Here is a 13,075-nt window from a genome sequence, read left to right on the forward strand (position 1 = left end):
CAAGCCCTCCCCTCCTCCGTAACCACGGGTCTTTGCAGCTGTGGGGTTCCTGGCATAGTCATGAGCAGCGAGCACTACTTTTAGCCGGCTTGGGCTCCCTGAGATCTGGGCTGGCCAGAACCAGATCCATGTGAGAGGAGAGCTGGTAGAGCTCACGCCTAGAAACGTTATTCCCTTCGAGCAGAGACGAGCCATCGATCTCCGTCCGAAACCTCTTTTCCGTATGCTCTTCGAATTATATGTATAAACTCATTTATGGACATATAAGATTTAATATATATAAGATTTAATGAAGGGTTATTTTCATATATATATATATATATAATTTATGGACATATAAGATTTAATGAAGGGTTATCTTTTAAATCATATATGTTGTATTAGAAGGTTGACAATTATAGAAAATAAAATCCACAAACTAGGTTTAAATAGGGGAGAGATGTCTAATTTTGTGTAGGGACCAATGATTGTTATAGTACTGGTCACACCAAGCCACCATAAATTGAGAGATGTGCAACCAATATTTAAACAAAAACAAATCACATTAAGTGCAAATACCTTTTAATTTATGTCCAAAATTTCTCAAAACATTAACTGGGTCCACAATTGTCCATAAATAGTCTCTTAAGTACTAAGAGTACAAATCATATTGTCCCAACTAGAAAAGAAATAAAACCACAAATCCTTCCAAAATGACCTATTCTAGAACTACAAAGTAGCAATCACTTCAACCCCCACTTATCATAATTGAAGCTATGTATCTCAAATGCATATCCATACCTGCACATAATAAAAGTTAATGTATGTCAGCCATAATTGTTGTGTTATTCAACATTTAAACCCATTGTGTTCAATAAATGACACCCAACCCATTCTATTTCCCATTAAAACATATCAAAGCACATGGATCAACAAAAACAAATTCTCAGCCATTGGATCACATCCAAATCAATCCAGATCACACATTCAAAATGAAGCCATTGCAATCCATGTCCATCCTTGCCACCAATTAAATTCAAGTGCAAAAAACTATAAAAGAAGTTCAACCACTGCTAAAGTTGCATGTTTAACATTCAAACTATTCACCAGCCCTGGAGACAAACCATCACAGAACATTTCACAATATATTCAGGTTAGTTATTTCAATTACTACAAAGTTTTCTTACAGTTTTATTTTCATACATACACACATATATATATATATATATATATATATATATATATATTCTATTTTTCTATATTCTGAATCATTTTCAAGTTGACTGGAAAATATGACACAACCATAATGCAAAGTATTGGCTAGTATGGCTAGCTACAGATGAAAAAGAATAGAACTCGTTTATAGTTGAACATCAATCCTTTTCTACAGTACAAATTCCAAGCGGGAAGGACTTCATCTAAAGTTCTACACATTCATCCCAAAGCCAAAACAATGTCATAAAAACTAGTTCCTCAATTATAATTAATTGGAAAATGAGCCTCCTAGCTACAATTTAAGAACAACTAGATGACCGCTTGAATTAACAAGGGGACTCCACAAAAAAAATTAAAAGGTTGTCTAGGCTATATCATAAATTGATGACATGCGGAAATAAACAGTGGCAAAGAATTTAGCGATAAATGACAATAGTTCCTTGCTCAACTGGATATCGGTGACAAACTTGAAATGGAAAAAATAGACGTAGAAACTCCTTTATGCTTCCCTTTCTTCCAGTATTTGTCATATTTGTTGAGACATTAAACCAATCTAGATTAAATTTAGATTAAATTTCTAGTGAATAAGATGAAGATCATCGTCGTTTTTAGAACATGCAATGATCTTTTTCATTTCTCTCAGTTACATTTGAAGAGGAAATATCTATCAATTGTTTTCCCTTGTAACATTTTCATAATCACTATGTTTCTTTATAACCTACTTACCTACTTAGCATTCAAATGCTCAAGATACTTCATCTGTCTTTCAGATTTTCTTAAACCCACATTATCCTTCCCTTCATCAACTGTGACATCTTCAAATGGAAATAAAGTACAATAAGTTTGTCACTGTGATGCTCTTCAAAAACATCAGCAAGCAAATTAACATCAAAATATTGAGCTGACCATTATGTCTTTTTTTACAACCCATTGATGAGAGATCAAGTCTAATGGGAGTGAAAAATTTTGGCAAATTTTCCTTACTAATTATTTTTGGCTACCATCTATTCATAGAGCATGTATAATTTATTGGAAGTAAAAATTTTGGTAAGCATTTTTCTCACACCCATATATCTATCTGCAAGGGTTTTTTGATACATATGAGTGTAGTTGGGTTTCACTAAATCATCTAGGAAATGATATGAGGGACCAACTCAATTCTCTGTAAGTTTGAACATCTACATAACATCATAGACCTCTAGCCTAACCGTAGACTTTAAATTTGATATATTAAATACAATAGGATTTAAATTTGATATATTTGAACCTTGTAACAAATTATATCTTAATCCTATTGCAGGCCTATGACTTAGTGCTCCAAATCCATATAAAGGGCCATTGTATAACAAAATTAACTAGATTACAGCAAAAACTTATTTTTCTAGGTAGTGCACTTTATAACTAGGTCAAAGAACACAACTAAGGCTACCCTTAGCAGCCAAACAACTTGCAAAATTACCAAGTCTTCCCAATCCAAACCTAGGTTGTTTGTGAGTGTCTCCAACTGTGTTAGACTTTAAACTGAGACTTTACAATTTTCAAGATTTAAGGATTTAATTTAATTCAAATAACAGTAACTAGACTAGATCAACATCTTAACCAGAAAAGGAACCAGGTGTCACTTTTTTTAGTTGAAATTCCTCCTGGGAATTAGAGTATTGACAAACTCATAACCATTCCCATAATAAATTTGACAAACTCAAAACCATTCCCATAATAGGAGAATCACTAACCATTACTAAGGCAAGCCTAGAGCTTTTATTTAGCTACTAAATTCTTGTAGCAAGGCAAGCCTACAACTTCCTCCATGCCTAGAGGTTGTGATGATTAGCAATAACAATATTGACAAACATGAGGCTAAACAATTTAATTCAAACAACAGTAACTAGACCAAATCAACATCTGGTCTATAGGAATAAGAGTATTAACAAACTCAAAACCATTCCCACAATAGGAGAATCACTAACCATTACTAAGGCAAGCCTAGAGATTTTATTTAGCTGCTAAATTCCTGTAGAAAGGCAAGCCTACAACTTCCTCCATGCCTGGAGGTTGTGATGATTAGCAATAACAATATTGACAAACATGAGGCTAAACAATTTAATGACAAACAACATTAACTAGACCAGATCAACATCTTATCTATAGGAATACCAGTATTGAAAAACTCAGAACCATTCCGACAATAAAGTTGACAAACTTAGAACCATTCCCATAATAAATTTGACAAACTCAGAACCATTCCCACAATAGGAGAATCACTAACCATTACTAAGGCAAGTCTAGAGCTTCTATTGAGCTGCTAAATTCCTTTAGCAAGGCAAGCCTACAAATTCCTCCATGCCTGGAGATTGTGATGATTATGAATAACAATAATGACAAACATGAGGCTAAACAAATTAATTCAAACAATAGTAACTACCATATCAACATCTTAACCAGAAAAGGAACCAGGTGTCACTTTTTTTAGTTGAAATTCCTCCTAGAGCTTCCTTCATGTCTGAAGAGTGTTATCTATAGGAATAACAACAATATTGACAAACTCAGAACCATTCCCTATAGAGCTTCTATTGAGCTTATATTGACTATCATGAAACTAAACAATATTGACAAACATGAGGCTAAACAATTTAAGTCAAATAACAGTTTATAAAAAAAGAACTAAACTAGATCAACATCTTAACAAGAAAAAGCACTTTGTTTAGTTTAAATTCCTCGTATAACACATAAAACATTTTATCCTAAACATATATTGATATAATTGAAGACATACAACCAATTCTAGGTCAATTTCAACACATTGGCAGTAGTTTTCCAAGTACAAATACAGCCATGGTATTTTAAGTGTAAAAACAAGTTATCAAAACAACAATCACTAATATATTTGAAGACATACAACAAATTCCTTTCGTAGATTTGATTTTCCAAGCATACTGTCAAAAAGGCATATTTATGAAAATCTCTTAATTTGCTACTAACATACATGTTGGTAATTGTTTGTAATAAAGCAGAAATATTTTTGGCTTGTATGAAAGCATAATTTTCAATTATTCTTAACAAAATGCATGCAATAATTGTGCAAGTAGTTGCATCTATGGCAAGAGTTATTTATGTTTCTCGTACAAGGAGAAGTGGCAGGAGAGTGATCAGGGGTGTCCAACTGTGATGCCCTTCATCATATGAGGATAGGACAGGTGATGTGAATGTCAAAAATGATCCAAGAAATGTTGTTGAGGATGACCATGCGACTAAAGTTGATGTTGTCACACCATCACCCACAGAGCTATCGTCAACCACAGTCCAAGGTGCAAGTTCAACTAAAAATATCACCGTTATAAGAGGTTGGAAAAAAAAAAGAAACGTTAGCTGCAATTGTCGCCATAGAGTTTAATGGATATTCAGTCCAGGCATCTGCAAAAAAACATTGTATTCCTCCCTCATAAATACATTATTGGATAAATGGTCTCACTCATAAAAAATGTAGAGATCCTCTACATTATAGTTATGAATGAAGAGGAGGCGGCCGAGGTGGTTGAGTGGTGTAAAGAGATGTCCCAATTGGGACATGGGCTAGAGTTGATACAACTCAAATCCATAATTGCTCAAATCTATCAAGGGAGGCCAAAACCATTCAAAGATGGGTTTCCTAGTAAATCGTGGTGTTTTGGGTTTAGAAAAAGGCATCCATACCTTGTATTGTGTACAGCTAAGGGCCTTGAAAGAGACAAAGCATTAAATTTGCGCCCTGTAGTTGTAAGTAAGTTCTATGACACTATTTCTACTGCATACGATAAACATTCTTATGGTGCAAACCATATATGGAACTGTGATGAAACAGGTTTACAGGTAGGAAGAAATTGTGGCATGCGGGTAATTGCCAAGAGAGGGAGCTGAAACGTGCCAAATATTTTGCCTAAGAGGAAGGGGTGGATAACTATTCTATGTTGTGTCAATTCAATTGGTGCTTCAATCCCAGGATTTTGTCTATTCAAAGGTAAAATTCAACTGAAAAACTATATACAAAACTGTGAACCAGGTGCATGCATCGTTGCACATCCCCATGCATGGATAACTAAAGAATTTTTTTTTTTATTGGCTTTGTCACTTTGCTGCATCTGTATCAGGTGGTGTCTCACCTAATAAGAAACACCTATTGATATTAGATGGCCATGGAAGCCACAATGTTGTACAAACAATTGAGGAAGCAAATAATTTGGACATCGACCTATTAACATTGCCCGCTCATACCACTCACATATTACAACCCCTTGATGTTAGTGTGTTTGGGTCTTTCAAAAACTATTTCAGGTTAGAGCGTGCTACATGGATGGCAAAGAATCTAGGGGTTGAGGTGAAAAGGTTTGAGCTAGCAGAGCTTGCAAGTAAAGTGTTTAAAAGGGCTCTGACACCATCAAATATCAAGGTTGGCTTTAGGAGGATAGGAATATGGGCACTGAATTATGATGCTCTTGTGCATGATACTAGTTGTAGCCAAGTGTTTCATGTGTATGGCCAAGAAGAAGGGCATGTCCAAACAGGTGTTGAAGTGCAAGAAGAAGTAGATGAACAAGATGATGTGGTTGCAGCTCGTAATATGATTTCCCTCTCTCAAGGAAACTTATATGGTGATGATGATGAACATGTATGTGAAACACAATATAATCATGATGAAATTGATAGTAACATGGAGGTTGTTCTACCAACTCAAGCACATGGAACTTCTGCTACTCATATTGTTAATGACATTATTGAACATGCAGTTGACAATGCAGATGTAGTTAAAAATGACATTGTTGATATTGCACTAGGAAGAAACAATGACCAATTGAAATTTCCAAGCCAAGTAACCCCACCTTGCAAAAATATATGATTAATTTGAACGAACATAGTGTCTCGAGAACCAATGAACAAAGCATGAACATGCCTTCACAACCAATAGAATTGAACAATGAAATTGTTCATTTTTTTGTTGACAGTAGATAAATGGAAGAAGATGAAGCACATAATGAGGCATTCGATGAATATAACAATATAGTTCAATTAGTTGTCTCATATACTGAAAAGCAAGTGCCAAGCAATGACATGCGTGTGGGAGGGGTGGAGAAGTTACTTGGTTAGTTCCTAAAGCTACCACTAGAGAGAGTGTCAATGAAAAAAAAATCAAGGAACACCAAGTAGTCTTCGTTTGGGCCGAAGTTCACAGTTACTCACCACAGAAGACTACATAAACCTATTAGTTGAGTCTACAAAAATAAAATTTGAAATTCAGGAATTAAAATAGAAAAAGAAGGATCTAGCCAAGGAGAAGAAGGCAATAAGGATTGTTGCAACACAACGTCGAGTAGATGAAAGACTTGAAAGAGAGAAAACAAGGCAAAATAAGGACCAACAAAAACAAATGGAAATACAGGAAAAGGAAGCAAGAAAGGCTAAACAAATGCTTGAAAAGGAACAAGGGATGACCGATATGGTTGACAATGATGCAATCTATGCTGATGAAACAGGGATAATGTCAAACACATTGGACAATATTGCAGATAATACATTATTATTCCAAGACCTCATAACAATTCAAGTGCCTCATTATCAAAATGGGGGTTTACACACTTGCCTTATTCCTACCAGAGGATGTTTCAATTCTATGTATGCTCATCACACACATCCACTTAATGCAAGGGTTAGTAGCGCAAGTGCGAGGTATGCGTACCCAATTCCTCCATGTTTGGAAGGAGAAAATTGGACTCAATCATATGGAAATAATTAACCAAATCCTGATCAACCATTTTTAGGTAGGCCAACCTACTTGGCTCAAGCAGGCAACTCAGGGAGTTTTGGAACTGAAGATTCTCAAGGCCATAAATAATAGGGGTGTCATATGTTTTTGGTTGTAACCACATTATGATGTGGATTTTGTATGGACTGTCTCTTTTTCTTGTCACATGAAGATTTTGGCTTACAACCTAGGTTGATTTATTTCATACTGTATGTGGAATTGTAACCAAAATAGATCTTAGAAGGAACATCTATAGTCTATTATAATGGAGAATTTTGACATAGTGACATGAGAATGCAAATAATAGCTTCTATTATGCCTCTACACACCAATTGATTAACAACACATTTATAACTGAGTTGTTAATTAAATGACAAACGAGTGAATAATGAAATATTGAAGTGAACTTGTTTTAATATGAAAATTCCATTAAAAAAAGTGAACAATAAACGTACCTAACCTCACACCTCATATGAAACCTCATTTACTGTAAGTTATCTTAGAAGACAAATAGAGTGCATGTGCAGTGAAGCATCAACAAGCCAAGAGAATAATTAAATGAACATTTCCCATCCCAAATCAAGCCCAAGAAAGTGTTAGTCTTGACACATTCTAGACTGGAAAACCAATGCACAAATTAGCTTTGAATCAAACTGCAATAACCCCTTAAATCCCAAATCAAAACCCATTTAGAATGCATTGTCATCCACTCTGAGTGCCATCAAAATGAACCTTACTTCAAAGACAACAAACTATAACAACAAAAATCCTTCTCTAGACAAGAAGAAATGAATAATAAAAAAGAAGACACAATATAAAGGAAATGGATTATTACCACTGCATTCACAAACACTACATAACTCAGCTAACAACATAGAACAAACAGTCAAAAGTTTCAAAGCAACACTAGAAAGAAAAATAGTTTTCAAATTAATATTTAAAAAGGTGTTACATAGATATTAGCAACAATTAGAAATATCTCATTTCGAGGAAAAAAATACATGTCAATCCATAACATCATATATGGGATCTATACTTGCAAAATATGTCTTTTCTTACAGTAATTTACACTTGAAAATTTAAGATAGGCAATGAAGCCATCATACTGTTGAAGTAGATATCAATAGTTGACTTGGGAAATATTCTCATTGCTTCTAATGTAAAACTAAGGATGAAAACCAAACTAAATTCTACTAAACTGAGTTGTTCATTTCTACCAGCTACTCAATGGTCACCCCAACTTGTCAAACAAAATTATAGTCATCTTGTGCATGTCACCATTTATAAGTCACAACATTTCTTATAGCCAAATCACTCAAATGATGGCTAGAAAAAAATATTAAAGATATCTAGCTAATAGCAAATGCTTTAGGCTGAGATATTTGGCAATGATGCTTTTAATCTTCTTCAGCCATATAGTGCATTCATCAATAACATACCCATTTCTCAAACATTGACAAAAATCCACTACAAACTAGTCCATAAGGACAAATTTCATGATTTATGACTTGGCACAAAACAACATAGATATGCAAAAATTTATTAACTTTTAAATAAAACAAAGTAATTTATATCAATAAAATTAACCTGATTACCCTAAGAAAAGGCAACACAAGAAGTTACAGGCATCCACATAGTATCAAAAATATCGAAATGGTGGAATGCGTAAAAAGTATTCTAACTAAGAGTAGAAGGTATAGCAATATACTTCCTAGCATTAATACAAGATAGTTTGTTTCCCATAAAAATTGTAGTATTGTCACAACACCATGCATAAAAGCAAGAAGAAAACATTATAAACTTGAATGCTAACAACATTAGATGGAAAATTCATATATGAATGCACTTATCATTGAGAATGTGTTGCTTGTGTAAGAAATAAGCATGCAAGTATTTCCCACAAGACCATCCCCCAGAGTCACACACTTAACCACTGCAGAGCAAGACACGGAAAAATTATTGGGCTATTGAACCATAAACCCTGCAACAAAACCCAAACCCAAGTCACAATAACCACTGCAGAGTAAGACACAACAAAATTGCCCGGTTTTCGAACAATAAAACCTACAGCAAAACCCAAACCAAAGTCACAATAACCATTGTAGAGAAAGACACAGCAAAATTATCGGGCTACCGAACCATAAACCCTACAACAAAACCCAAACCCAAGTCACAATAACCACTGCAGAGCAAGACACATCAAAATTACCGGGATGTTGAACCATAAACCTTGCAACAAAACCTAAACCCAAGTCACAATAACCATTGTAGAGCAAGACACAACAAAATTACCGAGTTGTCGAACCATAAACCCTGCAACAAAACCCAAACCCAAGTCACAATAACCACTGCAGAGCAAGACACAACAAAATTACTGGGTTTCCAAACCATAAAACCTACAACAAAACCCAAACCCAAGTCACAATAACCACTAGAGATCAAGACACAACAAAATTACCTGGTTGTAGAGCCATAAACATTGCAACAAAACCCAAACCCAAGTCACAATAACCACTGCAGAGTAAGACACAAAAAACACAGAGCAAGATAACTGTGCTGCCCAACTCTACCATAAACCCTGCAACAAAACCCAAGTCACAATAACCACTACAGAGCAAGACAAACAACAAACAACTAATTCAAGACAAACAATAAATTCAAGTGTTGAAAAACACAAAACCGCAACTAGAGCTAAATTCCCAACAACAAATTCAAGTGTTAAAAAACACAGAGTGGTTGGTAGGATTTAGAATCCTACCAGAGAACCGCAGAACCCACCACCACGTCCAAATGTTGCCCCAAACCTCGCCATACCTCTTCAACGTCAGCCATACAAATTATCTGCAACAAAAACAGAGAAAAAATAGCATTTGTGATAAAACCCACAAAAATTACAGCCAAATTTGCAAAAAACAACCAATAAATTTAACAGTCGACCACCAAATTTGCTCGAATCTCCCACTGGCTCCTTTGCAAACAAGGACAAGCATTGAACGAACAACCATAGAGCCACTGGTTAACCCCCCATGAAGCAGAACGAACAAACACAAAGCCATTGTTTAACCCCCCACAAAGCAGATCGAACAGACACAAGCGCAACCATAAACCCCAAACCAACCTCTGTAAACAAAAATTACGAATGACCAACGCTACAATGTCAGACCAGGTGAACAGGAAATGGATTTGAACAAAGCCATCATTGACGGAGTGAAATGCCCACACACTAGACCTAGACAAGATAACGCAGGGCAGTAAAGACATCAAAGAAAATAGGCTGGAAGAAACCCTAGACCCTCAATTAAGGTCAAAATTTATAACTCCCACCAATAGGGACAAGTGGAAGCATACAATCAACTGGTGTTATGCAGTTAAAAATGTTAAGTCTACGTCGATTTCCAGTGTGGAAGGGTGGGCGCACAAGTAATGATGTTCCTCCCCTACGAGAGGAAATCTATGGTCGTAGATTTATGTCGCGATTATAAAAATTTAAAAAAAAAATGTTGACCTAATAAATTTATAAGATGTTATAATATATTAATTTTGTTTTAGTAACTCATACTAAAACTAAGTTGTTCAATAGAAAGTATTGTCGTAGTTGAAGGATGCCACAATTTCACCTGGAAAACAATGGAAATTCCGACAGAAATTTTTGGAAACCCGCGTTGTAGCTATCAAACTTCAGGATTTTGGGTGCCCTAGGTGTTCTTGATGGTGTTGAATCCATTTCCACTGTAGAAAAATGATTCAAACACTCTCACTATTGGATTTTTGAAAAAACAATTTCACCGAATTTCGGCGAGAATTTTGTTGTACGGGTGAAATTGTGGTCTCTGTAGACAACGCCAAAAGTATTACTCTGTATATAAAGATAAATCGAGAAGCATAGAAGAAACCAAAATAGAGCTATATTTTCTCATGACCATTCAAATATGTAGTGATTTACATTTTATTTCTTCTCTTTTTAAATTAAAATTAAATAAATTTATATTATAATGAATAAGTGGGTGTGTTACTAAATAAATTAATTTAAAAAGTAAATTGAGGTTATCTAGTGTGGCTAGGTAAAATAGTTGTTTTCTTACCAACCCAAGTTCAATTCCTTGTGAATAACATGATGATGAAATTTTTTGTTGTAATGGCTATATGCCTATGAATATTAACCCTCACTCTTGCCTTTGGACAAACACAAAATATAACATATTTTATTAAATAAATTTTAACTATGTATATTCCCTTTTACACTTATACTCAATGAATTTGACATAATACTTTTATAAAAATAAAAAAGTTAAAAAAAGAAGAATATAATCTATCATACTATAGGTACACGCATGGGTGTTTCTCTTTAATGAACCATCAAAAGGGATTAAAATAAAATAATGCATTAAATAGAATAATAATAATAATAATAATAAAACATAATATCTATTCAATTAAAAAATAAAAATAAAAATAAAAATTATTTTCAATGTAATTTGTTCTATTAATCCCCAATGGGGGTGGGTGATTTGGAACAGAAAGGCATTGTAGGGCGAGCCTGATCCAGGTGATCCAAAAATTTTCAAAAATCAAAGTGCTCAAAATCTCCCAAAACTAGCACCAATTCGTAAAGCTCGTCGTTCTGATTCCAATGACACTTGAATCACCTCAATCCGACACCGTATGAAGAAGTTATGATGTTCTGAAGTTTTGGCTAAATAATAAAACAATCAACTTGTAGGGTTAAATGTGTAGGGTATGACTATTGATGTGGCAACCTGTACTGTGATGTAACAGCTTTTGGTTGGTTGTACGACAAGCAGGTGGGCCAATAACAGGAGGACATGTGGCATTGGCCATTTGTTGAAAAATGGCAACAAGAAATGCTAAAAATAGAAGTGCTAAAAATAGCACTGCTAAAAAAAACAGTTTGGGTACCAGTGCTGGATTGGGCAATAGGGAATGAAAAATGGAAGTGCTAAAAATAGAATTTCTATTTTTAGTAGTTCAGGATGGATTCCTATTTTAGTCAATCCCTGGACTAAAAATAGGAATTCAAATTCAAATTTGATATTAACAGCAGTTTGTAAATTAATTAATTAATTCATCTTGAGTTAATTAGTTAAGGAAAATCAAACTTGAAGTCTATGTGGGGACATGCAACAATTTCTCTCTTAATTGAGGAATTTATCCATCAGTTAAAGAGATAAGGATGAGTTCTAATTTGAGTTGTAATTAGTTGGCTCAATTAATTGAGTCAAGTCCAGTTAGATTGATTTAAACAATTTGTTTAAATTAATGTGAGTTCAGTTAGTTAATGCATACTCGCATATAACTGCTGCACTTCAGATAACTGAAGATTCTCTCATGAATAACTCATGCATGTCAGTTCAGACAGAGACCCAGTTGAGATCAAAGAAGGGACAATGTACTATCAGTTGGATGAGTATTTTTCCTATAAAGGAAGCTCATCCATGATGAGGATTTATCTCTTTCAGGACTGCGTAGTTGGATCAGCGGTTAGTGAGTGTGTGAAGAGGCCAATTCACACAAGTGGCTGCACTGGACCCCAATCAAAATTGTGCAAAGAAATAGGAGGCTTGGAGGGCAAATCAAGAGGTTTGAGAGAGGCCTTTGACTGTCTATGAGCAGCAGAGGTATTGCAGAGAGAGCAAGATAGCTTTTGAGCTGATTCTTTTTGTAATACTGGATATATTTCCACTTGTATGATAATACAGAGTTGGGGTTTTAGGATGAGGCTTTCCTCGGGTTATATCTTCTGTGTTATGTGTGATTGATTTTTCCATATCAGTTATATGTGTTCTTATTGATGTTGCTCATGTTTGATTAAGCTTCCGCTAAATTGGTTGTAGAAGTAGATCAAGTATTTTGCTTTAGTCTATTGCATTATCAGGTGATCTACAGGTGGGAATTTCTACATGGTATCAAAGCGAGGTTTTGTAGAAAAAATTCTACATGGTATCAGAGCAAAGGTGATCAAAGCGGAGAACAATATACTAGAGGAGATTTCGAAGTTTTGAGGTTTGGGCCGCAAGTTTTCAGAGAAGATATGAAATTTTTTGTGCAAATTTTTAAGAAACAAATAGCAGATCTAGATTCCTTGCGGAA

The sequence above is a fragment of the Pinus tabuliformis genome, chromosome 3_2 (genome assembly GCF_031772625.1).
Source record: "Pinus tabuliformis cultivar Carrire ecotype Pingquan chromosome 3_2, CPIR1, whole genome shotgun sequence".
Classification (NCBI taxonomy): Eukaryota; Viridiplantae; Streptophyta; class Pinopsida; order Pinales; family Pinaceae; genus Pinus; species Pinus tabuliformis.